Source organism: Anomalospiza imberbis, chromosome 9 (assembly GCF_031753505.1).
Source record: "Anomalospiza imberbis isolate Cuckoo-Finch-1a 21T00152 chromosome 9, ASM3175350v1, whole genome shotgun sequence".
NCBI classification, from domain to species: domain Eukaryota; kingdom Metazoa; phylum Chordata; class Aves; order Passeriformes; family Viduidae; genus Anomalospiza; species Anomalospiza imberbis.
Genome location: NC_089689.1, coordinates 389,066 through 394,932, shown reverse-complemented (window position 1 = coordinate 394,932; position 5,867 = coordinate 389,066). Strand labels below are relative to the sequence as shown.

The window sequence follows — 5,867 nt, the reverse complement described above, 5'->3', positions numbered from 1 at the left end:
CCAGCCCCACGGGGTCAGAACAGGGTCAGCATTTCAGGCGTCCTTGCCCCTCCCCAAGCCTCTCCTCCCCCACAGCCAGGCCCTGCTCAGGCCCCGCCCCTGCTAGCCAGAGTGGGCAAAGCCTCTGCTTGGCTCTGTCCCCTGCAGCTCCACCCTCGATGACCCCCTTGTCCAATGGTGCTTGAGGCGGTGCCGAGGGGAGGAGCCAGTGCTGGACACACCCCTGGTGGGCAGGGCCCTGCTGGGTTGTGCTGCTCCCCAGGGCTCCCAGCAGGGAGTGCCACGGGGGAGGTCATGTGATCCCCCCCGGGGTCCTGCAGGAGCCATTGCCCTGGCAGTCACGTGACCCACCGGAGGACCCCTCCCCCCCCAGTAGCCAATCAGGAGACACTTCTGCAAGCAGCAAGGGGCCTCTTCACCCCAGGCTGACTCCCAGGAACCCTTGGGGCAGGATCCATGTTGGAGACCACATGACTCCCACAAGGCCCTCTGGCCAATGAGGAGCAGCTCTCTGGATACCCTGCAGGGGGCTCTATACTCACAATCATGTGACTCCCACCATGACCCGTGGCAAGTCAGCAGCAGTTGATGTGCACCTCTGCACCAGGGGGCACCACCCTCTGGGAAGCAAGAGTCCCATGAGCCTTTGCTGCAGGAGCCATTTTGGGGGTCACATGACTGCCTCGGGGCTCTGTGGTGTGCACCATATTGGAAGTCACGTGACTCCCAGGATGCCCTGCAGCCTGCAAGGGAGGCACTTCCTGAGCCCCTGCACCGGGGACGGCCAGGCTTGAGGTCACGTGACCCCCGTGAGGCCCCACAGCCAATCAGGAGCAGTGCATGTGAAGCCCTACAGGGGGTGCTGTTGCAGCAGCCACTGGGTGAGGCACTAGAGGAGCCCTTGAGGGTCATGGGGTGTCGCCTGAGGGCCATGGGGTCACTTGTGAGCAAGGAGACCACTTGAGGGTCATTGGGTCACTTGTGGGTCATCCGGTCACTTGAGGGTCATGGGAGTCTCTTTGGGGTCATGGGGGTCACTTGTCGGCCAGGGAGACACTCAAGGGCTGGGGGGTGATTGAGGATCATAAGGCATCTTTGTGGGCCTGGATGTGCCCTTTTGGGCCAGGGGACCTTGTAGGTTGGGGAGATACCTCTGGCTCAGGAAATCCCTTGTGGGGCTGGGGGAACACTTGTGGGACTGGCACCCCCTATGACGTGCAGCCCCTTGGGCGTGAGGCCCTCTTGGGGACCCCCTCCTCTGGATGCTGCAATGCCACCGCCAGGTCGTAAGGGGACGCCTTCAGTAGCACATCCCCGCCCCCAAATTTCAGGGGTCTGTCCCTGTGCCTCCCCAGGTACCCCTAACTCCCCATTTGCTCTTCCTTCCCCTCCCAGGGCCATCGAGACCCTACTGGAATGCCCAGCTGCGTACCCCCAACCCATGGTGGGGCCAATAAAGCCCCAAAATTGTACCAGGGAGGTGGAGAGACCCCCCAAAACTCCCTCCCTTACCTCCCCCACCTTTGGGATTGCCCCAATCCCCTCTCCCCCCAAATGTCCCCAGGAGCATTTGGGGGTTCTGGGAGCTCAAAAGAGGCCTTTGATGGAGTGCTGGGTGTCTCTCAGGGATCCGTGAGGGTCTGTGGGGTGTTTGGAGGGGCTCTGAGGCTGCAGAAGGGATTTGAGGGGTGTATGGGTTGTACTGGAAATAAGGAGTGGTTGGGAGGGCACTGGGTGTCTATAGGGTGTCTAGAAGAGGTCTGTGGGATTTTTGGGGGAGACTCTAGGAGTGTTGAGGAAAATCTGTGAAAGATATTGGGGGTCCAGGAAGGGGTTTGGCAGGACCCTTGGGCTTTGGGGGGTCTTTAATGGTCCGGGGGTCTGTGGGATGTTTTGGGGGACCCAGGACAGCGTTGGGGGGGCTAGGGAATCTATAGGGGTGCCTGGGGGTTTATTGGGCGTACCAGGGCAGGGAACCCCCAAACCTGTGGGAATGGGGCTCACCTGCCTTCTTCACCTTCACACGGCCAATGTGGCACCGGGGGTTCTGGTGTCTCTCTGCCCCTGAGGGCACTGTGGAGGGGGTCATGGGTGGCGTTAGAAGCTTCCCCTGAGCCCCCAAAAATCCCTCGTGCCCCCCTGCCTCCCATTGGCCGCTGGTTTCACGCCAGTTTATTCACTTCCTGGACTACAACTCCCAAAAGATCACGCGGCCCTGTAGGACACTGTTTGGGCCAGGACTTCTGTTCCCGTCATACCCCGCGGCCCCTGAGAGTCCCGCCAGAGCCAGGACTGGCCCCTAAGTACTGTCCCAGCTGCTCCACAAGTGCTTCCCTGAACCGTAAGTGCCCTCTGGTGCTCCATAAGTACTCCCAGTTTCCCTCTCTTGACCCTCCAGTGCCCCTCAGGGTCCCTAAGTCCACCTGCTCCCCATCCCCTACTTGCCCCCAGAATGCTGCCTGTGTTTCCCCTCGGACCCCCAGGTGCTCTCCAACTGCCTCCCTGTCCCCAAAGTGCCCCTCCAGACCCTTTAATGATCCTGTAAGCACCCCACAACTGGCCTCCAAGTGCCCCTCGAGTGTCTCCTGGGAATTGGCGTGATGATGACAGTGTAGAGAAAGACCCTGACCCTATTGCAGTACCAGCAACAGTTCAACCTTTAATTAAAATTTGAATCAAAGCTGCAATTGCCGATGTAGGGGATGGACAAGTTCCCCTCACTTTTTCATGCCACTCCCATGGTCCCTCTTGGAGCCAGGGAAATTGCAGGAAAAACATTCCTGCATGTTGCGCACATAAAAAATTTCATGGGAATCAGGAACAAAGTCTGTGTGATGAACTTCCCTGACAGGTGGAGATAAATCCTGTCAGATGAAGAAAGAACAGGTTGAGAGGACTTTGGGGACCTGGAGTATACACTCCTGTAGCTCCGCCCATTCCCCCAGAGACCTCCTCCATCCCCTACAGACTCCCCAGTAGATCCCAAATACCCTTAGATTCCCCTCAAAATGCTCCATAGCTCCCACCCTCCCAAACACCCTATAAACCCTCAGGACCCTCCCAAACCTCCCTTTAAAACCTTCTGAGGCTCTCTAAAATAACCCATAAATCTGCTCAAATCCCTGGCACTCCCCTGCATCCCCCAAAAGGGGCTACCCCGTTGGCCACAACTAGTCTTGGACTGCCTGAGCCACTTTTTGGGCTGATATGTATGTAGGTATAAATCTAATAGATATATAAACTATAATATAGAAAGGGGCCTCCAGGAGAGCTGGGGAGGGTCTTTGTCAGGAGCAGGATGGAGGATGAGGGTTTTGACCTGCTAGAGGGCAGGGTTAGATGGGATATTGGGAAGAAATTCCTCCCTGTGAGGGTGGTGAGACTGTGGCACAGGTTGTCCAGAGAAGCTGCAGCTGCTCCATCCCTGGAAGTGTCCAAAGCCAGGTTGGACAGGGCTTGGAGCAACCTGGGATAGTGGAAGATGTCACTGCCCATGGCAGGGGGTGGATTGAGATGACCTTTGAAATCCCTTCCAACCCAAAACTGCCTGGGATTCTGAAGGTGGGGGAGGTTTGGGGTAGGCAATCTTGGCTGACCCCAGGTGCCCCCCCAGGCTGCTCCATCACTCACACTTCAGGAAGAGACAGCAGGAGAAAACCTGATGAAAAAGCTCCTGGGGGAGATGGGGTGGGGGCGTGTGAGTCCCTTAGAAACTGCTCCAGGTCCCTCTCCCTGGGCTGAGTCCCTCAGATGGAGGCACTTGGGGCATGATTCCTACCCAATAGGTGTCCCAGTGGGGGAGAAGATAGGTTCAGCCTCTTGATCCAGCCTGTCCTGATCCCTCTGCAGATCCTTTCTATCCTCCAGCAGATCAACATTCCCACACAAGCTGGTGTCATTTGTGAGCTTAGTTTGACTTCCACTTGATCCTCTCATCCAGATCATAAATAAAGATGTTAAACATGACTGGACACAGCACTGACTCCTGGGGTCACCCACAAGTAATTGAGTGTTATGGATAGAGTGGGAGCTTCAGACAAGCCCTGTCTTAGGCTAAGATTTTTGGATACAGCTTGAATTAAGTGGCCTGCATCTAAACCACTCTGGCTCACAAGTTCTAAGAGTGCAGGTCAAATCCATTATAAAATTAGTAATTTATTGACTAGACAGGAGATAATAGACAAAAGGTCTTGAACAGAGTTACTTACTACATGGTATAAAAAAAAAAAGAACTACTAGTAGATTACATAAAACAGTGCACAACACTGGTTTAAGGTACGTATATCAAAGCTAGGAAAGAAGTAGTATAGATTAGGAGTCAATGTAACTTACCACCAAACTGGCAAGAATGTGTACAGAGTCCTTTCACTCAACCCTCAAGAGGGGAACCACAAAACCAGCATCCTGACTTTGGGGGAAAAGCCCCACACATTTCCAGGGAATGTGCAGAAGACTTCTATTTTGTGAAAGTTTGGCGTAGCTTTAATAGATTGTGAAGTAAAGTGTCTGTCAGAAATTTCAGCTTATCTTTCCACAGTCCTGCTTCCACAGCAAGATGTTTATTGTCAGCTACAAGTGTCACTTCCATGGCACCCAAATAACCATGAGACAAGTAGTCTTTAGTGATTTATTTCACCAATTAGCAAGCTCTTGTGGCAGGGAACATGTCCCCACTGGCCCCAGCTGGATTTAGTTCCATTCCCCACCACTCTCTGGGCTTGGGTATCAGCCAGTTTTTCATTCAGCAAACAGTTCCCCTGTCCAATCCATGTGCAGCCAGCTTCTCCAGTGTCAAAGGCTTTACTGATGTCTATAAATACACATTCACCACCCTTCCCTCATCTACTGAGTGGGTCATTCTGTCACCGCCTGCACACCCTTGACCTGTCTGGGAACAACCTGTGGCACTTGGCAGCCATGGCATTCCAGGGCCTCTGGCGGCTTTGCCAGTATTACCTGGACTGCAACCAGCTGCTGGAGGTGAGAGTGGCCACATTGCAGGTGGTGCTGGTGAAACTGGGCATGCTGGACCTGTGTGCCAATGCGCTGCACTACCTGCAGCAGCTGCCACCTTTCCGCTACCTGCATAACCTCTATGACCTGAAGCTGCAGGTGCAGGAGCCATATGGGATGCATGTGGTCCCACAACGCTCCTTCCAGGGCCTCAGTGCCTTGCGCTCGCACTACCTGTAACAGAACTCGCTCTTGGCCATCCCTGCTGATGCCTTCAATGGCCTGGCACAGCTGCAGTACCTGATGCTGGCTGACAGCAATGGCAGGATGGGCCACCTGCCTGCTGGCATGCTCAAGAACCTGAGCCAACTGCGCAGCCTGAACCTGGAGAGTACAGGACTGCGCAGCCTTGGCCCTGAGGTCTTTGGCAACCTGACATGACTGAAGGAGCTGCGCCTTGCCAAGAACGAGACACGTACATTGGATGTGACTCTGGCCATGAATTTGCTGTGTTAAAATGTTTTACTTTCCATAATTTATCTAGGCTGTGTTATGCAAGAGGTCAAGTTTTTCACCTTTTATAAATAGATTATTTATATAATCTCTTATAATAATCTTATATTAATTTCTTATATTAATCTCCCTTGCAGCACATCTGCAAGCCAGATACTTTGCTCTCAAGTCTTTAACTTGTGCAGAATTTACCCTTCCCTTGCTCATAATTTTCCTTTACTGGGCTACTCCCAGTGAACATCATCAAATCCCACAAGACCAGTCTTGACTGCACCAAAATAAAATTAAACGGTGAATGTTATTTTTCTCAAGGATTTTAAGGTTTATAAATCCCCTGTTCTGAAGTGATATGAGGTGTGGCAGGCAAGACCTAAAGGGTTTAGAGGTAAAAGCAGCATTTT

At 53.6% G+C, this 5,867-nt stretch overlaps 1 long non-coding RNA gene across 1 annotated transcript; it reads left to right on the top strand.

Annotated features, from left to right (window-relative positions):
• The first annotated feature begins 389 nt into the window (after positions 1-389).
• On the top strand, positions 390-1,527 carry LOC137478948 (uncharacterized). The gene is made up of 3 exons (XR_011001892.1): positions 390-881; positions 1,237-1,303; positions 1,396-1,527. It is a non-coding gene; the product is annotated as an uncharacterized lncRNA (long non-coding RNA).
• The last annotated feature ends 4,340 nt before the right edge of the window (positions 1,528-5,867 follow it).